The sequence below is a fragment of the Staurois parvus genome, unplaced genomic scaffold, assembly GCF_062004578.1.
Source record: "Staurois parvus isolate SC_StPar_1 unplaced genomic scaffold, SC_StPar_1.0 ptg000505l, whole genome shotgun sequence".
In the NCBI taxonomy this organism is placed as follows: Eukaryota; Metazoa; Chordata; class Amphibia; order Anura; family Ranidae; genus Staurois; species Staurois parvus.
Window position 1 is genome coordinate 6045789 of NW_028318301.1, and position 27204 is coordinate 6072992.

Consider the following 27204-nt stretch of genomic DNA (forward strand, 5'->3'; position numbering starts at 1 on the left):
GCCGGTCTAGAGACAGGTCTGTCTCCTGACCCACACGCAGCCGAGGGGGCTAGTAGTGAGGCGGAGACCCTAATTGATGATGATGAGGCTGATCGCACTTGGCAGCCTCGTCGTCATCAGGCTATTGCTTCCGCATCATCAGGAGAAGAGGGTGGCAGCTTGGCAGCGAGCAAAACAGTCGGTGGGTTGCCCAGGAGGCAGCAGGGTCGCAGCAGTGTCAGTGGAGGCAAATGGCCACGGAGTACAGCACCAGCTCCACTGCAGCCTACCACCACGGCCAGTAGTGGTGCCAGTGTGCACGGAGGAAGCAGCAGTCAGCCAGTGAGGAGTATCGGGGGCAAAGTTTCCTACTCGGCGGTGTGGCAATTTTTTGTCAAGCCGCCCGAGGAAGTAAACGTATCCGTATGTCGACTATGTGGCCAGAAAGTCAAGCGTGGCCAGGGGGCCCATGTTGGGACTACAGCGTTGCGTCAGCATATGCAGCGTCGCCATTTGGTGGCCTGGGAAAACCGTGATAAAGATACGGCGGTTCTGCCTGCCCCAGCCCCCGCTCCATCACCCGCTCCGTTACTTGCTCCGTCAACCGACGTCAATCGCCCTCTATCAGCCAGTCAAGGCTCCAACACCTCTGCTGAGGGGAGTTGTCGCTCGTTCAGATGCTCCTTCTCCTGCTACTCCTATTCACGGATTCCGTCAGCAGTCTTTCTTGGAATCCGTTTCCAAGAGACAACAGTTTGCGAGCACGCACCCGACGGTGCAAAAGCTGAACGTCCTCCTGTCCAAGTTGCTAGTGCTGCAGTCCCTCCCTTTCCAAGTGGTGGACTCAGCACCTTTCCGAGAAATGATGGCTTGTGCCGCGCCGCGGTGGAGAGTGCCAAGCCGTCATTTCTTCGCCAAAAAGGCAGTGCCAGCCCTGCATTCACATGTAGAAGAGATGGTGGGCCAGTCTTTGAGCATGTCGGTCTCTGCCAAAGTGCACGGCAGCGCCGGCGTGTGGAGCTGTAACTACGGTCAGGGACAGTACATGTCATTTACGGCCCACTGGGTGAACGTGGTGCCGTCACAGCCGCACCAGCAACTTGGACAGGTCACGCCGCTTTTGCCTCCACGTTTGCACGTCCTTGGTCCACAAAAGATGTCCGCCTCTACCACCTCTTCTTCCGCCGTGTCCTCAACCGCCACCCCCGTGCCAAGTCCCATTACCCGACCGGCATATCACATGTGCAGGGCGCAACGGTGTCACGCTGTGCTGCACCTGGTATGCCTTGGCGAACGTAGTCACACAGGGGAGGAACTTCTCAGTGTAATGAACAGAGAAATCGACAGATGGCTGTCTCCGCGCAAACTGAAAATCGGAACCATGTTGACCGACAACGGAAAGAACATGGTGTCTGCTCTGCGTCAAGGATGGTTGTGCCATGCGCCATGCATGGCTCACGTGTTCAATCTGGTTGTCAAGCGGTTCCTAAAATCCACCATCCCACTGCAAGACATCCTTAAAATGTCACGTAAACTTTGCATGCATTTCAGCCATTCCTACACCGCAAAGCACACCCTCCTTGAGCTGCAGCGGCAGAACGGAATTCCACAGCATCGCCTGATCTGCGACGTTGCAACAAGGTGGAATTCAACCCTACACATGTTAGACCGCCTTTACGAACAGCGAAAGGCCATCACCGATTTCCTGATGTTACAAGCGGATAAAGGTACTCCCCTGTGTAACTTCGATGTCAGCCATTGGCAGCTCATGCATGACACCTGCCGCTTGCTCAGGCCCTTTGAGGAGGCCACGCTATTCGTGAGTCGGCAGGACTATGGGATGAACGACGTCATTCCTCTGTTGCACGTCCTGGAACAAATGCTGTTAACAATGGCTGGTCAGGGTGCGGTAGACGTGGCGCACAGATCTCAACGCCACATGACCCCTGTGGGGGCAGGACAGGAAGAAGAGGAGGAGGTAGAGGAGGACATTTGTGCTCAGGAATTATTGAGTGAAATGGGTGGTTTTTCCACTCAGCGGACAGGAGTGGAGGAGCAGGAGCATCTGGTAGAGGAGGAGGAGGAGGAGACAGAGGACCCAGACGCACCGTGGCAGTATGCTGTGGAGATGGAGGCAGGGAGTCCCTCGCATTCCTTGGCACAAATGGCCCATAGCATGCTCGCTTGCTTGCGTAGCGACAGCCGAATAATAACCATCAGACAGAGAGATGACTTTTGGCTGTCCACCTTATTGGACCCTCGCTACCGTTCAAAAATGGTGGCCTTTTTCACACCTGCTGAGAGGGAGGCCAAAATAACGTACTATAAAAACCACCTATGCAGTCAGTTGGTCTCTGCCTTTCTGCGCCAACGTCCATCCTCAGACACTGTGGGCCCTGTGCGCTCGCGTTCCGCTGCCATGGCAGCAGGGGAGGGGTGGGGTGGTAGGAGCAGTGGTAGCTCCACCAGCAGCGGCTGCCTCAGTCTGCAGTCGATGATGAGTAGCTTTCTTCACCAGCGCAGTGAGGAAAATACTAACCAGCCGCAGCAGCAGCAGCATCAGGTGGACCTGGAGCAGGACCTCAAACAACAGGCTTGGGCCTACTTGGACAGCACCCTGCCAACCGAGGTAGACAATCCCCTTGACTACTGGGCAACGAAACTTGACCTTTGGCCCCAACTAGCTGAATTTGCCCTTGAAAGGCTGTCATGCCCGGCCAGTAGCGTGGCATCGGAGCGCGTTTTTAGTGCGGCAGGAGCTATTGTAACTCCGCGGAGGACACGACTGTCCACCCAAAGTGTGGAGAGACTCACGTTTGTGAAAATGAATCAGGCGTGGATTAGTCTGGATTTCAAACCACCAGTCCTGACACAACTGACTAAATCCGCCATGAATCATGCCCCTGCCATGTGCCACTTTCACGTCTCCTCACACTGCTGGTGTGTTCCATTTTTTGTCATAGGGTGCTGGCAGATTACGGGCCTCCCATAGCTGCTGCCAGGCCCCTAATCTGCCATGGGCCCCTATACCGCCTCCTCATGCTGCTGCCAAGTCCAGAGTCTCTCATGGGTCCCTGTACGGCCTCCCATTGCTGCTGTCTCCATCGCCACACTCTGCCATGTGCCACTTTCAGGTCTCCTCACACACTGCTGGTGTGTTCAATTTTTTGTCATAGGGTGCTGGCAGATTACGGGCCTCCCATAGCTGCTGCCAGGCCCCTAATCTGCCATGGGCCCCTATACCGCCTCCTCATGCTGCTGCCAAGTCCAGAGTCTCTCATGGGTCCCTGTACGGCCTCCCATTGCTGCTGTCTCCATCGCCACACTCTGCCATGTGCCACTTTCAGGTCTCCTCACACTGCTGGTGTGTTCAATTTTTTGTCATAGGGTGCTGGCAGATTACGGGCCTCCCATAGCTGCTGCCAGGCCCCTAATCTGCCATGGGCCCCTGTACCGCCTCCTCATGCTGCTGCTAGGTCCACAGTGTCTCATGCCATGTGCCACTTTCAGGTCTCCTCACACTGCTGGTGTGTTCAATTTTTTGTCATAGGGTGCTGGCAGATTACGGGCCTCCCATAGCTGCTGCCAGGCCCCTAATCTGCCATGGGCCCCTATACTGCCTCCTCATGCTGCTGCCAAGTCCAGAGTCTCTCATGGGTCCCTGTACGGCCTCCCATTGCTGCTGTCTCCATCGCCACACTCTGCCATGTGCCACTTTCAGGTCTCCTCACACTGCTGGTGTGTTCAATTTTTTGTCATAGGGTGCTGGCAGATTACGGGCCTTCCATAGCTGCTGCCAGGCCCCTAATCTGCCATGGGCCCCTGTACCGCCTCCTCATGCTGCTGCCAGGTCCACAGTGTCTCATGCCATGTGCCACTTTCAGGTCTCCTCACACTGCTGGTGTGTTCAATTTTTTGACATAGGGTGCTGGCAGATTACGGGCCTCCCATAGCTGCTGCCAGGCCCCTAATCTGCCATGGGCCCCTGTACCGCCTCCTCATGCTGCTGCCAGGTCCACAGTGTCTCATGCCATGTGCCACTTTCAGGTCTCCTCACACTGCTGGTGTGTTCAATTTTTTGACATAGGGTGCTGGCAGATTACGGGCCTCCCATAGCTGCTGCCAGGCCCCTAATCTGCCATGGGCCCCTGTACCGCCTCCTCATGCTGCTGCCAGGTCCACAGTCTCTCATGCCATGTGCCACTTTCAGGTCTCCTCACACTGCTGGTGTGTTCCATTATTTGTCATAGGGTGCTGGCAGATTACGGGCCTCCTATAGCTGCTGCCAGGCCCCTAATCTGCCATGGGCCCCTGTACCGCCTCCTCATGCTGCTGCCAGGTCCACAGTCTCTCATGCCATGTGCCACTTTCAGGTCTCCTCACACTGCTGGTGTGTTCCATTTTTTGTCATAGGGTGCTGGCAGATTACGGGCCTCCTATAGCTGCTGCCAGGCCCCTAATCTGCCATGGGCCCCTATACCGCCTCCTCATGCTGCTGCCAAGTCCAGAGTCTCTCATGGGTCCCTGTACGGCCTCCCATTGCTGCTGTCTCCATCGCCACACTCTGCCATGTGCCACTTTCAGGTCTCCTCACACTGCTGGTGTGTTACATTTTTTGTCATAGGGTGCTGGCAGATTACGGGCCTCCCATAGCTGCTGCCAGGCCCCTAATCTGCCATGGGCCCCTGTACCGCCTCCTCATGCTGCTGCCAGGTCCACAGTCTCTCATGCCATGTGCCACTTTCAGGTCTCCTCACACTGCTGGTGTGTTCCATTTTTTGTCATAGGGTGCTGGCAGATTACGGGCCTCCCATAGCTGCTGCCAGGCCCCTAATCTGCCATGGGCCCCTATACCGCCTCCTCATGCTGCTGCCAAGTCCAGAGTCTCTCATGGGTCCCTGTACGGCCTCCCATTGCTGCTGTCTCCATCGCCACACTCTTCCATGTGCCACTTTCAGGTCTCCTCACACTGCTGGTGTGTTACATTTTTTGTCATAGGGTGCTGGCAGATTACGGGCCTCCCATAGCTGCTGCCAGGCCCCTAATCTGCCATGGGCCCCTGTACCGCCTCCTCATGCTGCTGCCAGGTCCACAGTGTCTCATGCCATGTGCCACTTTCAGGTCTCCTCACACTGCTGGTGTGTTCAATTTTTTGACATAGGGTGCTGGCAGATTACGGGCCTCCCATAGCTGCTGCCAGGCCCCTAATCTGCCATGGGCCCCTGTACCGCCTCCTCATGCTGCTGCCAGGTCCACAGTCTCTCATGCCATGTGCCACTTTCAGGTCTCCTCACACTGTTGGTGTGTTCCATTTTTTGTCATAGGGTGCTGGCAGATTACAGGCCTCCTATATCTGCTGCCAGGCCCCTAATCTGCCATGGGCCCCTATACCGCCTCCTCATGCTGCTGCCAAGTCCAGAGTCTCTCATGGGTCCCTGTACGGCCTCCCATTGCTGCTGTCTCCATCGCCACACTCTGCCATGTGCCACTTTCAGGTCTCCTCACACTGCTGGTGTGTTCAATTTTTTGACATAGGGTGCTGGCAGATTACGGGCCTCCCATAGCTGCTGCCAGGCCCCTAATCTGCCATGGGCCCCTGTACCGCCTCCTCATGCTGCTGCCAGGTCCACAGTCTCTCATGCCATGTGCCACTTTCAGGTCTCCTCACACTGCTGGTGTGTTCCATTTTTTGTCATAGGGTGCTGGCAGATTACGGGCCTCCTATAGCTGCTGCCAGGCCCCTAATCTGCCATGGGCCCCTATACCGCCTCCTCATGCTGCTGCCAAGTCCAGAGTCTCTCATGGGTCCCTGTACGGCCTCCCATTGCTGCTGTCTCCATCGCCACACTCTTCCATGTGCCACTTTCAGGTCTCCTCACACTGCTGGTGTGTTACATTTTTTGTCATAGGGTGCTGGCAGATTACGGGCCTCCCATAGCTGCTGCCAGGCCCCTAATCTGCCATGGGCCCCTGTACCGCCTCCTCATGCTGCTGCCAGGTCCACAGTGTCTCATGCCATGTGCCACTTTCAGGTCTCCTCACACTGCTGGTGTGTTCAATTTTTTGACATAGGGTGCTGGCAGATTACGGGCCTCCCATAGCTGCTGCCAGGCCCCTAATCTGCCATGGGCCCCTGTACCGCCTCCTCATGCTGCTGCCAGGTCCACAGTCTCTCATGCCATGTGCCACTTTCAGGTCTCCTCACACTGTTGGTGTGTTCCATTTTTTGTCATAGGGTGCTGGCAGATTACAGGCCTCCTATATCTGCTGCCAGGCCCCTAATCTGCCATGGGCCCCTATACCGCCTCCTCATGCTGCTGCCAAGTCCAGAGTCTCTCATGGGTCCCTGTACGGCCTCCCATGGCTGCTGTCTCCATCGCCACACTCTGCCATGTGCCACTTTCAGGTCTCCTCACACTGCTGGTGTGTTACATTTTTTGTCATAGGGTGCTGGCAGATTACGGGCCTCCCATTGCTGCTGCCAGGCCCGTAATCTGCCATGGGCCTCCGTACCGACTCCTCATGCTGTGACGTTGCAACAAGGTGGAATTCAACCCTACATATGTTAGACCGCCTTTACGAACAGCGAAAGGCCATCACAGATTTCCTGATGTTACAAGCCGATAAAGGTACTCCCCTGTGTAACTTAGATGTCAGCCATTGGCAGCTCATGCGTGACACCTGCGCTTGCTCAGGCCCTTTGAGGAGGCCACGCTATTCGTGAGTCGTCAGGACTATGGGATGAACGACGTCATTCCTCTGTTGCACGTCCTGGAACAAATGCTGTTAACAATGGCTGGTCAGGGTGCGGTAGACGTGGCGCACAGATCTCAACGCCACATGACCCCTGTGGGGGCAGGACAGGAAGAAGAGGAGGAGGTAGAGGAGGACATTGGTGCTCAGGAATTATTGAGTGAAATGGGTGGTTTTTCCACTCAGCGGACAGGAGTGGAGGAGCAGGAGCATCTGGTAGAGGAGGAGGAGGAGGAGACAGAGGACCCAGACGCACCGTGGCAGTATGCTGTGGAGATGGAGGCAGGGAGTCCCTCGCATTCCTTGGCACAAATGGCCCATAGCATGCTCGCTTGCTTGCGTAGCGACAGCCGAATAATAACCATCAGACAGAGGGTTGACTTTTGGCTGTCCACCTTGTTGGACCCTCGCTACCGTTCAAAAATGGTGGCCTTTTTCACACCTGCTGAGAGGGAGGCCAAAATAACGTACTATAAAAACCACCTATGTAGTCAGCTGGTCTCTGCCTGTCTGCGCCAACGTCCATCCTCAGACACTGTGGGCCCTGTGCGCTCGCGTTCCGCTGCCATGGCAGCAGGGGAGGGGTGGGGTGGTAGGAGCAGTGGCAGCTCCACCAGCAGCGGCTGCCTCAGTCTGCAGTCGATGATGAGTAGCTTTCTTCACCAGCGCAGTGAGGAAACTACTAACCAGCCGCAGCAGCAGCAGCATCAGGTGGACCTGGAGCAGGACCTCAAACAACAGGCTTAGGCCTACTTGGACAGCACCCTGCCAACCGAGGTAGACAATCCCCTTGACTACTGGGCAATGAAACTTGACCTTTGGCCCCAACTAGCTGAATTTGCCCTTGAAAGGCTGTCATGCCCGGCCAGTAGCGTGGCATCGGAGCGCGTGTTTAGTGCGGCAGGAGATATTGTAACTCCGCGGAGGACACGACTGTCCACCCAAAGTGTGGAGAGACTCACGTTTGTGAAAATGAATCAGGCGTGGATTAGTCTGGATTTCAAACCACCAGTTCCTGACACAACTGACTAAATCCGCCATGAATCATGCCCCAAACATGTGCCACTTTCAGGTCTCCTCACACTGCTGGTGTGTTCCATTTTTTGTCATAGGGTGCTGGCAGATTACGGGCCTCCCATTGCTGCTGCCAGGCCCGTAATCTGCCATGGGCCCCTGTACCGCCTCCTCATGCTGCTGCCAGGTCCAGAGTGTGTCATGGGTCCCTGTACGGCCTCCCATTGCTGCTGTCTCCATCGCCACACTCTGCCATGTGCCACTTTCAGATCTCCTCACACACTGCTGGTGTGTTCCATTTTTTGTCATAGGGTGCTGTCAGATTACGGGCCTCCCATAGCTGCTGCCAGGCCCGTAATCTGCCATGGGCCCCTGTACCGCCTCCTCATGCTGCTGCCAGGTCCACAGTGTCTCATGCCATGTGCCACTTTCAGGTCTCCTCACACTGCTGTTGTGTTCCATTTTTTGTCATAGGGTGCTGGCAGATTACAGGCCTCCCATTGCTGCTGCCAGGCCCGTAATCTGCCATGGGCCCCTGTACCGCCTCCTCATGCTGCTGCCAGGTCCAGAGTCTCTCATGGGTCCCTGTACGGCCTCCCATTGCTGCTGTCTCCATCGCCACACTCTGCCATGTGCCACTTTCAGGTCTCTTCACACACTGCTGGTGTGTTCCATTTTTTGTCATAGGGTGCTGGCAGATTACGGGCCTCCCATTGCTGCTGCCAGGCCCGTAATCTGCCATGGGCCCCCATACCGACTCCTCATGCTGCTGCCAGGCCCGTAATCTGTCATGGGCCCCTGTTGTCGCTTGTTGGCATATTCTGCTCGTTCAGATGCTCCTTCTTCTGCTACTCCTCTTCACGGATTTCGTCAGCAGTCTTTCTTGGAATACGTTTCCAAGAGACAACAGTTTGCGAGCACGCACCCGACGGTGCAGAAGCTGAACGTCCTCCTGTCCAAGTTGCTGCTGCCAGGGTCGTAATCTGTCATGCGCCCCTGTACCGCCTCCTCATGCTGCTGCCAGGTCCAGAGTGTGTCATGGGCCCCCGTACCGACTCCTTATGCTGCTGCCAGGCCCGTAATCTGTCATGGGCCCCTGTACCGCCTCCTCATGCTGCTGCCAGGTCCAGAGTGTGTCATGGGTCCCTGTACGGCCTCCCATTGCTGCTGCCAGGCCCGTAATCTGCCATGGGCCCCCGTACCTACTCCTCATGCTGCTGCCAGGCCCGTAATCTGTCATGGGCCCCTGTACCGCCTCCTCATGCTGCTGACAGGTCCAGAGTGTGTCATGGGTCCCTGTACGGCCTCCCATTGCTGCTGTCTCCATCGCCACACTCTGCCATGTGCCACTTTCAGGTCTCCTCACACTGCTGGTGGTTTCCATTTTTGTCATAGGGTGCTGTATGGCCTCCCATTGCTGCTGCCTCCACCGCCACACTGTGGCTCCACACTCTGGTTTTGGCCCCGTGACTGCCCAAATGAGTGAAGTGTGCGGTGATTCTAAGATCGACGGCACTCATCTGCATGTCATACTGACTGTCAGTATTATTTCTCTTCCCCAGCAGACTCCAAGGGCATTTAAATTAAAGGTACAGTGTTCTGCACTAATATAAAGGCTCTCTGAAGCCTAGAAACACCCTTTTATAAGTTAAATTCGCAGCGAATATATTCGACTCGAATCAAATTTTTTCCACGAATTTGCCGAATCAGTCGAATCGAATTTTTGAATACTTCGCTCATCTCTAATCACTTCACATAAATATTCATTAATACTTCCCTGATTCCTTAAAGGGTAAGTAAAACGTAACGCTAAACTTTTTATTATTTGCTCTCATTTGATCTGTTAAAGTGATTGTAAACCTCCATCTTGTAAAACAATCCATATATATATATATATATATATATATATATATATATATATATATTATAAGTCATCACATACCCTCTGTTCTCAGCTACATAAGAGCTGGCAGAAGGGAAACAGCAGTAAGCTTATCTTCCTAGTGAAAGGCTGTGCAGGAGGGGGTGTGGGGACAAGTCTGATCATGGAGGATGCACACTGAGTTCCCGGCAGAGTAGGAAAACTGACAGTGGTGTGCTCTTCTGCCTAGTGTGGTCAGTTTTTAATAGGGATTTGACACAAAGATAGCAATACAAAGAGAACAGAATACTTTTTCATACAAGTACATTGTACAGCAGGCACATATCAGGAATATAAAATCTTGGGTTTACATATTCTTTAAATACACCATTGAAAGTGATTTTTGTTATCAGTTTGAGAAGTGCAAAAAAATTCCTGATCAAGTCAGAAATTCAATGTGTTCAATGCACACTCCTTGTGATATCTCGGAAAATAATGAATCCTCCATGTGCTTTTTTAGGGCTACAGAATGATTAGTCTTTTGGAGACAGAGGAGTAGTTTGACAAGTGAAAACTGGGCAGGGCCAGCAACACTTGCCCACAAAATATCAGTGCGATAACAGGACTGAGTGCATTTCTGGGACATCAACAAGTTTTTTTTTGTACTTGCAGGATCATTACAGGGATAAACATAGGCGTGCACACAGGGTGTGCTGGGTGTGCCAGCCTAATATATGTGGACACACACATGTGTGTTTGAGCTTTGGGGTGCACACCCTGCCATAGGCTGCGCCCATCTATGGGGATAATGTCTTTTTGTCTTTTTTTTTCAGCCAGACTAACTACGTAAAACATGCAGAAATGTGCACGTATTGCAGAGATGGGCTGTATATGTTTTTTGACACTTTCTGTGCTTCTGTTTTCAGGCCTCTAGTTCACTACATGAAGTGGCAATGGGGTAGGGGTAGGCAAAGGGGACCATGTCACCAATTAACTGCAGCGAAAAACAGCAAAAGGGAGTGGCAGGGGAGCACAGCAAAGAGGATTATAAGTGGGTTTGGGAGAGCTAATAAATTTGCCATAAATGGGCAAAATAATTGATTTACTTTAGATAAGTTACCCCCTCCCTGTCCAATACTCTTTTGTGCCACTCAGTTATTCTTAGGTTCAAGGGGACATCCTGGTGTCTTTATTTAACCTTACCAAATATGTAACTATACACACTTTAAAAAAAAGAGCCACACACTGCTCCCAATACTTTTTTTTTTAAATAAATAATTGTATGTGAACCCAAGCAAACAGATGCTGGAGCCCTAAAAGCAGAACTTTACCTAGAGTCCTTAACCACTTGGTAACTGCGCTATAGCCAAATGACGGCAGTTACCCAGTTCTAGGAGGGCATCATATGACGTCCTCCCAGAATGCGCCCTCCAGTGCGCCCCCAGGGGCATGCACCCAGTGATCTCCATGATCACTGTCTCCTACAGCTGATCACGTGACGAGGTAAAAGGCCAATCACAGCAGCCTTTTACCATGTGATCAGCTGTGTCCATTGACACAGCAGATGATGGAGTAAATACAGTTGCCGGTTATCGGCAGCACTTTCCTTACGCTGTCACAGTGTGAGGAAGTACTGTCGATAACTGGAAGCTGTCACAGAACAGTGCTGCCTATCAGTTCAGCCTCATCAATGCACATCAGTGAAGGAGAAAAATTACCGGTTTTCAATTTCAATTTTTTTTGCTTTTTTTTTTTATAATGCAAAAAAAAAAAAAAAAAACAGTGGCAATTAAATACAACCAAAACAAAGCTTTATTTGTGTGAAAAAAATTATAAAAAGTTCATATGGGTACAATGTTGCATGACCGCGCAATTGTCAAAGTGCAACAGCGCTGAAAGCTGAAAATTGACCTGGGCCCTAAAGGGGGTATAAGTGTCCAGTAGGCAAGTGATTAAAGAGGAACTTTACCCATAACAACCTGATAAAAAAAAATATTGTTCTTTAGCAAGGAACGTACATTCCACAATAATATTGACGCTAACAAAATGAATGTGTGCTGTAAATTGCCTCCAGCATTTCTTTTTGCTGGAGGCCGCCACTTTGCTGCAGCCTGGAGCCCCTGAACAGCAGTAAATCATGAAGTGGAATTAAACCCATCGATTTAACGTTTCAAAAAACTTACGTTCCTGGAATGCCAGGATTGCTAACTGTCACATTTTCTTGTATCCTCAACCAAACTGTCAAACCATCAAATGTCTGGTGTCATAAGTGATCACATGTGCAGCACCATGGCAGTTGCAGATCAAACAGAAGCAGCTTCCTATAAATAATAGGTGGGTTTAATTCTGCTGTAAGGCTGTCAGCAGATCAGCCTTCAAATTCTGCAGTGCCTAAAAATAGAGCAACTGAGCATGTGCAGAGCAGGGTGAGACAGTGTATTACTGGATTGTAAACAGTATAGGCACTTATTATTAATGTTTTACATAGCTATACCTGCAAAAGGGGCCAGCCTAAAATTCCACATTAATTTCTCCCTCACCTCATGGCTGCCCTAGGTATTTGCCATCCCTAGCCCAGTTTAGGTTCCGTGTCTTTCTACTGGCCATTGAGGCCATAATGTTAAATAGTCAGATAGCTGGGGAAATACCAAAACTCAGAGGCTTAGCAAAGTTGAAGAACCTGAGAAGTATTTTCCTAGATTCAGGGGCCTCTCCAGCCGCACTCGGGATGATTTATTTTAATTTGAAGGAACTTCTATGTACCTCCTGGTATTTTCTTCTAGGGAATATTATTTAAGTATTTGATGTAACAGGCTTGACATTTTTAAAGATTTATACTAAACATTTGTAATATACAGCGTGTGTGTATATATATATATATATATATATATATATATATATATATATATATATATTTCTTTTAATCTAAAGTAAAGTGACACTAAACACTGGTTTAAAAAATGTATTTTGGATAGAGTAAGGGAGGGTTATAACCCCTGTCAGATTAGTTTTTTCCCATCTGTGTCCCATTAGAGAAAATTTACCATCACTTCCTGTTTCATAGCCAAAACAGTGAGAGAAAATCCCTGCACGTTAGGATAATCCTTTGTGACCCCAAGGTCACCAGAACTACTGTCCCCATTGGAAGATTTCCTCTCTACAACTTTTATGGAGACAACCCTAAATTTGGGATTTTCTTTTGTTAGAGATTCTGCATATAGCCCTACAGAACAGACAGTGCACAATCCAAGTTTTTACGTGCTGCTTTTCTGCAAACAGATGACAGTTGTAGGCACAACTGTCACCTTGGAAGGTCACTACATTGCTTAGTTTTGTGTGCTTCTTTACTGACAAAAGATTAGTTTCAAGAGCAGGGACATACAGGACATTTTTCACAGGTATATTTCTGGTGACACTCTGGGAAATAGGGCAGTAAAGAAAATTGTCTCCTTATCCTTCTGATTCCATTATTTACCCATTGGCTGTGGTGATTTTTTTCTGTTTTACTCTGGCCAGGGTGAATAAAGAAAGTTCTGTCATTTGTTATAGCTCCTGAATCACCACACCATGCCTACAAAGATGAGGTGCAACTTTTTCATTATCTGAAGAAAAATCAGTTCCTTCCTTCACACTTTTGGCCTTTTGTACTTTAGTTTGTTTTTGCATTCTAACTTTACAGATTCTGCAATCTGTTTTTAAATGACCTTGTTTGCACACAAAGCATTCACGTGTTTCTTGTTACATGTTATTGTTTTTATTCCTATTTTCTGTCTTTAAAGCAGACTCAGCGACAGAAGCACCACCACTACTAATGCTTTCTATTTTACGCTTATATTCATCCACAAGCTTGCCTTTGACATATTCCAATTGTCAGTTCATCATCTGGACGAGCATCAAGTGCTGTGACAAGCATTTTATAACTTTCTGGTAAACCACTAAGTAATAGTGCTGTGATATGAAAATATTTTATTTCTTCTCCTATACCTCACAGGTGTTTAACCCATTTCCAAGGCATGACTTATGTAATCCTGCATATCCAGACCTGTCATCAGTTTGGTTTTGTATAGTTTTCTAATCAAATACGGTTTATTGCTGAGATTAGCTCTTTCATGCACCTTTTGTAATCCTTCTCACATTTCTTAAGCAGATTCACACTTACATATATACTATATTGCAAAAAGTATTGGGACGGCTGCCTTTCCACGCATATAAACTTTAATGACATCCCAGTGTTAGTCTGTAGGGTTCAATATTGAGTTGGCCCACTCTTTGCAGCTATAACAGCTTTTCTAGAAGGCTGTTCACATGGTTTAGGAGTGTGTCTATGGGAATGTTTGGACATTCTTCCAGAAGCACATTTGTGAGGTCAGGCACTGATGTCGGACAAGAAGGCCTGGCTTGCAGTCTCCGCTCTATTTCATCCCAAAGGTTTTCCTTTGGGTTGAGGTTACATAGTTACATAGTTAGTCTGGCTGAAAAGAGACAAAAGTCGATCCAGTTCAACCATAAAAGAAAAAAAAAGTTTTAATCTTACACCCACAGTTGATCCAGAGGAAGGCAAAAAAACCCAGCAAAGCATGATCCAATTTTCTCCTGCAGGGGAACATATTCCTTCCTGATCCCCCGAGAGGCAATAGGATATTCCCTGGATCAACTTTACCTATGAATGTTGGTAACCAGTTATGCTGTATTATGTGTATCTAGGAAAGAATCCAGGCCTTTTTTAAACACTTCAATACCGAGCACTTTTACCCCCTTCCTGCCCAGGCCAATTTTTAGAGTTCAGCGCTCTCATACTTTGAATGACAATTGCGTGGTCATGCAGCACTGTACCCAAACTAAATTGTTATCATTTTGATCACACAACTAGAGCATTCTTTTGGTGGCATTTAATCACCACGGGGGTTTTAATGTTTTGCTAAATTAACAAAAAGACTGAAAATGTTGAAAAAAAAACATGTTTTTCTTTGTTTCTGTTATAAAAGTTTGCATATAAATAATTGTACTTCATAAATAGGCCAAGATGTTTTCTGCTACATTTTTTGGTGAAAATAACCCAAATCAGTAATTATTATTTAGTTTGTAGGAAAGTTATAGAGTTCACAAACTATGGGATATATCTGAAAATTGATCAATCCTGAAGTACTGACAGCCAATCTAATTTCTTGAGGCCCACAAATGTCAGAACAGTACAGATATCCCCCAAATAACCTCTTTTTGCAAAGTAGTCAGTCCGATGTATTTCATAAGAGGCATGGCGAGTTTTTTGAAGTTGTAATTTTTTTTTCAGAATTTTTCAGAAAATGAAGAAATTAAAAAAATTATTTTTGCAATTTTTTTTTACATACTGTCACCAGTGCAGTACAGCGTCATCATATAACTGGTGTGGTGGTGATCAGGGACACTGACTGATGACAGTACAAAAAAAAACAATTGATTTTTTTTTTTAATTTTTGTTATTTTTTATTACATTTTTTCTCTTTTTTTAAGATTTTTTTTCATATTACACTATGACCAAAGTAGTATAATGTTACCATAGCAACATTTTACTACTTTGGGGAAGTGATTAGTATTTTCTTCTTTTTTTTTTTGCACAATTTGATTGCTTATAGAAAATAATTTCTTTGCTTTTTCTTGGCGTCAGAGACACCGCTCTCTCCTGGTTCTCCTCTTACCTATCCCGACGCTCCTTCAGCGTTTCCTACAATGGTGCCACCTCCCCTTCCCTCCCCCTCTCTGTTGGGGTCCCCCAGGGCTCTGTCCTTGGACCCCTTCTCTTCTCCATCTACACCTCCTCCCTTGGCAAACTCATACACTCCCACGGCTTCAACTACCATCTCTATGCTGATGACACTCAAATTTACCTCTCCACCCCTCACCTCACCTCCACTTTCTCCGCCCGCATCACTCACCTCCTAAACGACATCTCTGACTGGATGTCGCTCCATTTCCTCAAACTCAACCTCTCCAAAACCGAGCTTCTCGTCTTCCCTCCTGCCCGCGCCCCCCCCCCCCATCCTATCCATCACTACTAACATCACCACCATCAATCCCGCCCCGCAAGCCAAAGTCCTTGGGGTCATTCTGGACTCTAACCTCTCCTTCCAACCTCATGTCAAATCACTGACAAACACCTGCAGGCTCCACCTCCGCAATATCGCCAAAATACGCACCTTCCTTACCCCAGACACCGCTAAACTACTTGTGCACTCCCTGATTATCTCACGCCTTGACTACTGCAACTCCCTCCTCACCGGCCTACCCAAGTGCAAACTCTCCCCGCTTCAGACCATCCTGAACTCAGCTGCCAGACTCATCCACCTCACCAGCCGCTCCACCTCTGCCACCCCACTCTGCCTCTCCCTCCACTGGCTCCCTATCGCCCAACGCATCAAATTCAAACTACTCACTCTGACCTACAAAGCCATTCACAACACTGCCCCTGACTACCTCACCGACCTGATTCCCAAGTACCACCCTACCCGTACCCTTCGCTCTTCACAGGACCTCCTTCTATCCTGCTCCCTGGTCTCCTCCTCACACGCACGTCTGCAAGACTTCTCCAGGTCCTCCCCCATCCTCTGGAACTCACTACCCCAATCCATCAGACTGTCACCTTCCCTCCTCACCTTCAGGCGCTCCCTGAAAACCCACCTCTTCAGGGAAGCCTACCCCACCCTCACCTAACTGCTGCTCTCCTTCATTCCTCCTACCACTCCATCCCCCACAGCCACTTCCTCCTGTACCACTACCCCCTCCCTCCCAGATTGTAAGCTCGAAAGAGTAGGGCCCTCTTACCCCTCGTGTGCTGTTCGTAGCTGCTGTAATGTTTCATGTATTGTCCCCCCCTCTATTGTACAGCGCTGAGCAAACCCTTTGGCGCTATATAAACTCAATGTAATGTAATGTAATGTAATGCTATAAGCAAGCATTTAACTGAATGAAATAAATTCATTCAGGTTTTTTTTGTTGGGATTAGCTGTGATTGGCCACAGCTAATCACATGACACACATGGGTTGTGATTGGCCCAGCCTGTGATCACTGTGACCATTCACAGCTAGACACACTAGTATACAATGGATGGCATGAAAGGAAGCCACTAGTATACAATGGATGGCATGAAAGGTGTCCGAGGTACACATCCGGTGACAGATCTCGCCACAGCATAGCTCTGCAGGCAAGGCACGATTCGGGAAGGAAGTCATATGACTGGCTGAAAGGCTCGCCCGGCCGTGGATTTACCATATGCCAGGAGGGAAGTGGTTAAAACAATCCACTGAGCTGGCAAAAATCCACTTTTGAGGGATCCTATTCCACATTTTCACTGCTCTTACTGTGAAGAAAACTTTCCATACTTGGAGATTAAATCTCTTTTCCTCCAGACGTCGTAAAGAGTGCCTCCTTGTCCTCTGTGATAACTTCTGGTTGTATAACGCTACACCGAGTTTACTATATGAACCACTGATGTATTTATACATGTTGATCATATCTCCTCTTAATCTCCTCTTCTCAAGAGATAATAAATTCAGTTCCTCTAATCTTTCCTCATAATTGAGCTCCTCCATGCCTATCAGTTTAGTTGCCCTTCTCCAGTACCCCAAATGTTCTTTTTGTGAATTGGTGCCCATAACTGAACTGCATATTCCAGATGAGGTATTACTAATGATTTGTACAGGGGTAAAATGATATCTCTTTCTCTGGATTCTATACCTCTTTTAATACAAGAGAGGATTTTGCATGCTTTGGAAACTGCAGCTTGGCATTGCATGCCATTATTAAGCTTGTGATCTACCAGAACTCTCAGATCCTTCTCCACCATTGATTACCCCAGTTGTACTCCCCCTAGTATGTAGGATGCATGCATATTCTTAGCCCCCAATTGGATAACCATACAGGTCAAGACTGTGTGCAGGCCAGTCAAGTTGCTCCACCCCAAACTTGGTCATCCATGTCATTATGAACCTTGCTTTGTGCACTGGTGCGCAGTCATGTTGGTACAGGAAGGGGCCATCCACAAACTATTCCAACACATTTTAAAGCATGAAATTGTCCAAATTGTCTTGGTGTGCTAACGCCTTAAGAGTTCCCTTCACTGGAACTAAGGGGCCAAGCCCAACCCCTGAAAAACAACCCCACACCATAATCCCACTCCACCAAACTGTACACTTGGCACAATGCAGTCAGGCAAGTACCGTTCTTCTAGCAACCACCAAACCCAGACACGCCCATCGGATTGCCAAAGAAGCGTGATTGGTCACTCCAGAGAACACGTGTGCACTGCTCTAGGGTCCAGTGGGGGCGTGCTTTACATCACTGCATCCGATGCTTTGCATTGTACTTGGTGATGTAAGGCTTGAATGCAGCTGCTTGGCCATGGAAACCCATTCCATGAAGCTCTCTACATACTGTTGTGCTAATCTGAAGGCCACACAAAGTTTGGAGTCTTTACCTATTGACTCTGCAGACAGTTGGTGACTTCTGTGCACTGTGTGCTTCAGCATGCACTGACCCCGCTCTATCATTTTCCTATGGCCGAGTTGCTGTGGTTCCAATTTTCTACCACTTTGTTATAATACCACTAATAGTTGAGCGTGGAATATTTAGTAGCCAGGAAATTCCACAGATGGACTTATTGCACAGGCGGCAACCTATCATGGTACCACGCTTGAATTCACTGAGCTCCTGAGAGCAACCCATTCTTTCACAATTGTTTGTAGAAGCAGTCTACGTGCCTAGGTGCTTGATTGTATACACCTGTGGCCATGGAGGTGATTGGAACACCTGAATCTAATGATTTGGAGGGGTGTCCCAATACTTTTGGCGATATAGTGTATGTATGATTTGATCTTATTCTATGCAAAAAGAGATTGTGCTCTAAGCTTTTTGATCTCTCTATCCACTGAAGGGTGTTCTGGCCGGACTTTGTTCATATGTTTCCACAAGCCTTCTCTTATTAGCTGCATTTTCATCTTGAATTGCAGCTCTGTTACTGGCCATTTTCTTTTATTCTGTCACTGTGTCTTGCACTCATTTGCTGTATGACTGGGTGTTTGGGCCCATAACCTGTTAGAGATTCTGTATATAGCTCTACAGAACAGACAGTGCACAGTCCACATGTGTTTATCTGCTGCTGTTCTGCAAACAGGAATTTTATTATAGAGAAAAGACATAGAGTTTTATCATAGATTTGGCTACAAACTGGTAAACCCTGCTGGTTGAAGAATACATCTCTGCTGAAACAAACTGTCAAAGATAATGGTAAACAGGACAAATAGACATGATGAATCCACTTAATGGGGATTCAGACACCAACAAAAACCTGACAGGGGTTCTAATCCATCTCCAATCTGTCCAAAATCTGCTAAAAGTTTTAGTAAAAGTACAACAAGGAAACATAAAAGTACCTTCTATTGTTTACTGTTGTGATCTTACTTCCTGTTAGAGGTTGGCTATGTCCATTCTCCATGGTCCCACTCTAAGTAGGAACTTAATCAGCTCTCTGTTGCTTGCTCTAGAGATAGTCTAGGGACTATGTACTATGGGATTTCTAGTGTGTACAGAGCTGTAAACATGATAACAACTAACATGCATTGCTTGTGTGGGGGGAAAGGAGTGGTTTAAGGACCAGTTCACACCACAAAAACACTCTGGATGTGTTCAGATGTGTTTTTGCTTACAGTTCACACCACACTCTGTTCCGATGCAATTTTGATGCATTTCGCTGTGTTCCAGTATGGTTCTGTGCAGAAGAAATACATCTTGTGCTACTTTTTTTCTGCACCGGAAACTGTCTGGAACTGACTGCACTCATGTGAACTAGGGCAATTGGAATACATGGAAAATACTGTGCATGCATTTCTAATGCAGAAAATAAACGCACTAGACTGTGTTGAACCAGCCCTTAGAACTCACAGAGGATGTTACAGGAAGGCAAAAAAGCACACTGGGGGAGATTTACTAAAACTGGTGCTCTCAGAATTTCGTTCAGTTGTGTATGGTGGCCAATCAGCTTCTAACATCATCTTGTTCAATTAAGCTTTGACAATAAAATCTGGAAGCTGTTTGGTTTCTATGCAGAGCTGCGCCACATTTTGCACCACACAGTTTTAATAAATAATACCAATAATTTAATAATGGGCTTAAGACCAGCATTTTAAGCCTCCTTCCTGTCCAGGCCATTTGTCAGTTTTCAGCACAGTAATACATCACTAACAATTACCTGGTCATGCAAAACTGTACCCAAATGAAATAGATTTTTTTTTTGAGACAGATATAGCTTTTTTATGCTGATAGTTAATCACAATTTGGTTTTTGTATGTTTTGCTATGTACAGGAAAATAGACCAAAAATTTGAAAAAAACGTTTCCTATAGTTTCTGCATTAAAGCTTTGCAAATAAATATCTTTCTTCATAAATTTGGAACAAATGTATTCTGCTACAAACTATGGTATATATATTTGAAATTTATCAACCCTGATGTTCTAACTGCTGTCTCATTTCTTGAAGCCATGACAGTATAAACACCCCCAAAGTGGTCCATTTTTGAAACGCAGACACTCCAAGGTACTTAGTAAGAAGCATGGTGAGGTTTTTGAAGTTGTAAATTTTTGTCACAATTTTGTGTAAACTGAAGAAAATACATAAAATTTGATTTTATTTCACAAGGTTGTCAATTTAACACCCACAAAATAACCATGTCTTGCAAATTATTATTATTATTATTATACAGTATTTATAAAGCGCCAATAGTTCGCTCAGCGCTGTACATTACAAAGGGAGACAGAACATGTGACAGAACAATACCAATACAATGCAAAACATGAGGGGATCAAGGGCCCTGCTCTTTCGAGCTTACAATCTAGGAGGGAGGGGGTGGTGGCACAGGAGGAGATAGCTGTGGGGGATGGAGTGGTAGGAAGAGTGGAGGAGGGAGGCAAGTTAGCAGGGGGTGGGGTAGGCTTCCCTGAAGAGATGGGTTTTCAGGGTGCGCCTAAAGGAGAGGAGAGTAGGTGATAATCTGATGGGTTGGGGCAGGGAGTTCCAGAGGATGGGTGACACCCTGGAGAAGTCCTGGAGGCGGGCATGGGAGGAGGAGACCAGGGAACTAGAGAGAAGGAGGTCTTGTGAGGAGCGGAGTGTGCGTGCTGGGCGGTACTTGGATATTAGGTCAGTGATGTAGTTCGGGGCAGTATGGTGGACAGCTTTGTACGTCAGCGTTAGGATTTTGAATTTGATCCGTTGCGCAATCGGAAGCCAGTGGAGGGATTGGCAGAGGGGGGTGGCGGAGACAGAGCGGTTGGAAAGGTGAATGAGTCTGGCAGCCGTGTTCAGGATGGACTGAAGAGGGGATAGCCAGCGGCGAGGCAGGCCAGTGAGGAGGGAGTTGCAGTAGTCGAGTCGTGATATGATGAGGGAGTGGATGAGCTGTTTAGTGGTTTCTGGGGTTAGGAACGTGCGGATTTTGGCGATGTTGCGGAGGTGGAGTCTGCACGAGTTTGTTAAAGATTGGACTTGGGGCTGGAAGGATAGGTTGGAGTCCAGAATGACACCCAGTACTCTGGCCTGCAGGGCGGGTTTGATGGTAGCGTTGTTGGATGTGACGGAGAAATCAATGGGGGGTGGTGTCCGGGCTGGGGGGAAGACAAGAAACTCGGTTTTGGAGAGGTTCAATTTAAGGAAGTGGAGCGACATCCAGTCTGATATGTCGCTCAGTAGGTGTGTGATTCGGGCTGAGACCAAGGGGGTGAGGTGGGGGGTTGAGAGATAGATTTGTGTGTCGTCGGCATAGAGGTGGTAGTTGAAGCCGTGAGAGTGTATGAGTTGGCCAAGGGAGGAGGTATAGATGGAGAAGAGAAGGGGCCCGAGGACAGAGCCTTGAGGGACCCCAACAGAGAGGGGGAGTGAGGGGGAGGTGGTAGCATTATAGGTAACGCTGAAAGAGCGTTGTGACAGGTAGGATGAGATCCAGGAGAGAGCAGAATCTCTGAGGCCGAGGGAGTGTAGTTTTTTGAGGAGGAGGGGGTGGTCGACTGTGTCGAAGGCCGCAGAGAGGTCAAGGAGTAGGAGCACTGAATAGTGTCCATTAGCTTTGGCGGTTAGCAGGTCGTTGGAGAGTTTGAGTAAGGCAGTTTCGGTGGAGTGTAGGGGACGGAAGCCGGACTGTAGGGGATCGAGGAGGTTGTTGTCGTTGAGGTGAGAGCATAGGCGGGTGTAGACTAGGCGCTCGAGGAGTTTAGATGTAAATGGGAGCAGGGAGATGGGTCTGAGGTTGTTCGGGTCATTGGGGTCCAGGGAGGGCTTTTTAAGTATGGGGGTGATGTGTGCATGTTTCAGAGGGGAGGGGAAAGTGCCTGAGGAGAGGGAGAGATTGAAGATGTGGGTGAGGGAGCGTAGGATGGAGGAGGAGGAAGGTCGTAGGAGTTGTGAGGGGATAGGGTCGAGGGGGCAGGTGGTGAGGCGGGCATCAGAGAGGGTCTTGGAGACTTCCTCGATGGTAGTAAGGTCAAAGGTGTGGAGTGTTGGGGGAGCTTCAGTATGAGGAATGTAGGGTGGGGTGGAAGAGGAGGTCAGAGCAGTGGTGGGGCCGTGGGAGAGGGGTGATGAGGGGGTAGCTGAGTGAGGGTGAAGGGGGTTGGAGAGAGTTTGAGCAGCGACGAAGTCCCTGCGGGTTATGTCGAGGGGGAGGGGGGATAAGGGGGTAGCTGTGTGAGAGGGGACAGGTTGAGAGGGCGTGTGAGTTGCGGCAATGTCCTTGCGAATTGTGTCAATTTTGTTTTTGAAGTGATTGGCAATCTCAAGGGCAGTGAGTGAGGTGCTGGGTGGAGGTGGGGGTGGAGAGAGTAGAGAGTTGAAGGCAGAGAAGAGTCGGCGAGGATTGGAGGAGAGGGCCTTGATGAGGGTCAAGAAGTAGGCCTGTTTGGCAGCATGGAGGGAGGAGGTGTAGGTGCGGAAGGCAGATTTGTAGCGGGTGAAGGCTTGTTTGGATTTGGTTTTGCGCCATAGTCGCTCTAGGGCACGACTTTGTCGTTTGAGGGTTTTGGTGTGATCAGTCTGCCAGGGCTGGAGCGGTCGGGGTCTGGTGTTGCGTGTGGTTAAAGGCGCTAGTGAGTCAAGGGCTGTTGAGAGCGCATTGTTGTAGGCGGTCAAAGCCAAGTCGGGGCAGGACAGGGGGAGGATGCGGTCGTGGAGTTGATCAGCTGCAGAGTGGAGGGAGGCAGGGTTAAGGTTGCGGAGGTTACGGCTGGTACTAGTGTGACATTTGGAGGGGTAGGCGTTGGAGGACGAGGAGATAGAGAAGGTGTATAATTAGAAGCACTGCAGACAGCAGGCAGAAGCAACACTGCACTGATATGGCGATGAAGCTGGCTGCACTGGCACACTAGGAATCCCAGTATAGTGGTACAGGGACAATTTCATTCGTCTAAAGACACAGCATTCACAGAGCACGCATGAACACCAGGAACTGAAGGAACTATTAAAACACCCTCCCTCTCTTAGAAGTGAGCTGTCTGTCTGTTTAAGAGACAGCTGGATGACAAGCAGTTAAGAAACAATTTTATGAAAAAAGAGTACAAGGCCATTAAGAAGTAGATCTAAGGCTGGCCATACTTTATACAATGTTCTTACAATTGTCCATCCAATTTCTTTATTTATTTTATTTAGTAGACAGATATGAGTTATTTTCGAGGAATAAGGATATAATTTATTGTCACTTTATTGCTGCAATACATGCAGTGACTATAGCAATGGGGCCCCATAGGGTGAGGGTGGGTGGGTTGTTGAGGCAACAGGCTCAGAAGATCAGTGTACATGTAAAGATAACACTGATCCAGTACTGTATCATTCATTATGATCCTCTGAAGTCTCTGTTCTAGAGAAGGTGACTGACAGATTCACAGGAGGAGCCCTTGAGGTCATGCTGTTTGCTAGCCACAAACCTTGCTTTTCTTTGAGTAGATTCATTACCATCAGAGCTTTCTGTCATCCTGTCCAGTTTTCAGATTTTAACCCTGTATGCCTATCACAGTCTTTCCAGGCTTAAAAAAATTCAAGCATATTGGCTAATATAAAAAGTAATTTGAAGTTTGTAATTCTGCAAAAGAGCTAAAACTTAAAGAGGTCTGAATACAGGCTTTACAGCAATTGTGCATAGGAGCATAAATAATGATGCACTTGCTGCTCTTCTCTGGCAATTTCTAACCACAGTCCTGGTCCCTCGTAGAGTCCTGGCTATGCTGACAGCTCTTTTGCTACCAGGGGCGGACTGACCATTTGGAAACTCGGGCACTGGCCGAGGGCCCGGGGTCAGTAGGGGGCCCCATGAGATGCCCCTGGTACCTTTTTTCATAGGCTTTTTTGAGTTTGGGCAAGGACGCAGGGGCCCCATGATCCCCTATTGCCCGGGGGCCCCATGAGTTGTCAGTCCGCCCCTGCTTGCTACTATCTATGGACTGACCACTGTGTCTTGGAAGAATACACCCCTTAAAAAACGACATCTGCTAAATGCAGGCATTGCGGCACTGCGTACTACAGCATTCAAATGAAATGTTAGCTTTAAAGATATGGTTAGTTTTGCAGTTTTTCTGAAAAAAGAAAACCTGTTGGAGTCACATTTCAGTAATGACAGTTGTGTAACACAAGAATAATATACAGACTTCTTTTTTATAGTTACTGCAGTTCCCGGGAAGATTTGTAATGCCTCTAGTATTTTCTGTAGTTTTGTCAATAAGACATTTCCATGAATCTAATGGGCTGTGAAACAGAATGGATATTTTGATTACACGATTCTAATGGGAAAGTAAAAATCAAACATCAGTTTAAATTGTCATGATGGATTCATAGACAAATGGATTAAGGTTATTTATGGCTTAGGAACACTGAAAGTACTTATTCACAAGGTAATTCACCAGAGAGAACTTCTTGTCAAGGACTTCTCCATTATGATGTTTATACACAGTATAAAGAATTCTAAAGAGACAATAAAAATGTACTCCTCTTTATAGAATTGATGGGCAATTCATTCTACATAATAAACTAAATGACCTTCATTTTATGCCATTTTATAGACTGTAACACTTGTTTACTTGGAAGCTATATAAACATGCAGACAGTTGGCCTTGTATAAATAATCGTTACCATCATCTTTGAGAAATCTGTATCCTGATGGAAACCCCTCTACTTTTCTTAACCTTGTTAAAGCCACCTCCTAATACAAAGACTTTTGATGGCAAGGTGAGGAACCCAAAATATGTCCCCTTGCTGGGCTATTATATTCTGATTGGATGCAGCCACTGATTTCTGACTATTTTCCACCTGTTGAGCCAACAGGGCCATGCACAAAGTGAGTTTTGCACAGTGTATAGCCAGCTTAAGGTAAGTGCAAAAGGCTGGCATTATAAGTTGACTTACAAATTGGAGCTGTGAATGTACATTTTCTGTCTGTACGCTATCAGTTAATAAAATAAAAATCCAAATTTGCACTTGGAGCTTTGTGACGACTTAATAACGTGTACATGTGCAATCTGTTTTGTTACAATTGAAGTTCGGATGAAATTTTCATTACTCGGAGATTTGGATGTATCCATATCACAATAGTAATGCATTTCAACAAATATTAAATAAAGTGTAATGAAAATAAATTCATTCATATTCATTCATTTCATTTGTTTGCAACTTCAGAGGGTTTTGTAAGTTCAGTAATATGTGTCACACTCCGTATTGTTCTGTTGTTCTGATTGGCCGAAGTTGCATGGAAGTTGCAAGCAAGTCACATCAAAGTCCCAAGCAAGTAGCCGAAATAATATAACAAATTAATCTAAATCTTTCAAAATGATGAATCGATTCAGAACATCGAAGATACGAAACAAATCAGAATATATAAAACAAATTCTGAAAACAAATCATTTTAAAATAACAAATGAATACAAAACTAAACAAAATATTTTTTTTTCATTCTGCACATCTCTACTTGTCATTGCATAGAAATATCTGCTAAAATAACTAGAACTTGCTGTGCCCTTGGGATTCCTGCTGTTGTATTTTTTAGCAGCCTCTGCTAAATTATTTTAGAATGCTTTGTAGCATAGCAGGATGTAGGAGAGTGCTGGGTTGGGCTGTGCCCCCCAAGATTTAAATTTTTCCCCCACAGGCCAGGTGCCCACTTCCTCCCATGTACTTTGTGTCATGCCCACTGAGCTTTCACCCCATTGCTGCACTCACAGCTGGCCGCATCTAAAGTAATCAGTCCAGACAGGAGCAGCAGAGAGGAGAGAGCGTGGAGGAGATGCGGGCTCTCTGTGATCTCCACCTCCTGTTATAACAGCAATCCTACATACAGCAGGTTACATAGGATTGCTATTACATCCAATGGTACACGGCTTTGTAAGTGGGCTCCCGAGGATACAGTGAAGTCATGAACGAGGAAAGCAACCCTGACACCAGCTTTTGCAACAACAGAATTTTACTTAGATGTGGCAAATAAACACAACCACAAATGCTGTTAACATACAATAAATTTACATACACCCAGCCCAAAGGCTGAGACCCTTGTGCTGCACAGCACGGCGCCTTCTGATGGATGAAGGTAGAAAGTGTAGTAATTTACCTACTGGCGGACACAACTAAGCTGCCACACCTTACCTGTTATTACCCTAAAAGAGGAAGAATCAGTGTATGGGTGTATGGTATGGGCTAGCCTGCGGTGCAGCACAACAGCTTACAATCTTACACAAATCTACAGTATTCCCCCTCCCATAACTGGTCCTGTAGCATGTGCCTGAGTATTCCTTCTGAGCAAAACGCCAGTCTGGCTTGAGTTTGTGGGATTTTATCAGCTCTCCAATGTGAAATGTCACTTTAAGTTGTGGAGTCCTTCCAATGATCAGTAAAAACACTTGTGGCCTGACACAGAGACCCTAACTAACTAACTATAGGCCTGTCTCAGTCTCAAGGCGCCAACACTGAAATGAGGTGCGTGCACGATCTTACCGACCCGGGTCTGCTTTTCATCTGCTGGTGACTCTGAACAGAACAAATGTCTCTCCAACAAGCAGCAATCTCATCAGCATTCCTGGCAGCAATCTTCCTTTCTCTGAACAGGATCAGCATCTTAAACACCATCAGCTTCACTTAGCTGCATTTCTGATTAAGGAGGGATGTTCTCACACCTGGATTATCACAAATAAAATGAAATGCTATAGTAGGGTCTTTCACTAGCAAACCTCAATCTGTGCAGAAAATAAAATATAAATCAACCAAAGTATATTATGTAATACTCCTGTGTCAGCTGCTAAGCACGTAGTGCGATCCCATACTAATCAGCAAACAAATAAGTAAATATAAATATTTCAGTGCTAGCATCAAATCTCTATATACCATATATCAAAATCATGTGATGTTACAAAAAATTATTATGAACAAGAACAAAAACAAAAAGTCCTCCACAATAGATTATAATATAGTGTCCTTTGTCTTTAAATACGGGATGCCTTCCATGCTCGAATTCAATAGTGCAACATGCATAAACCACCACCGGATCTATTCTCACCTTCCTTTTTTGACCAAAGAGTATGCACTTTTGTCCCTTAGATGGACCATG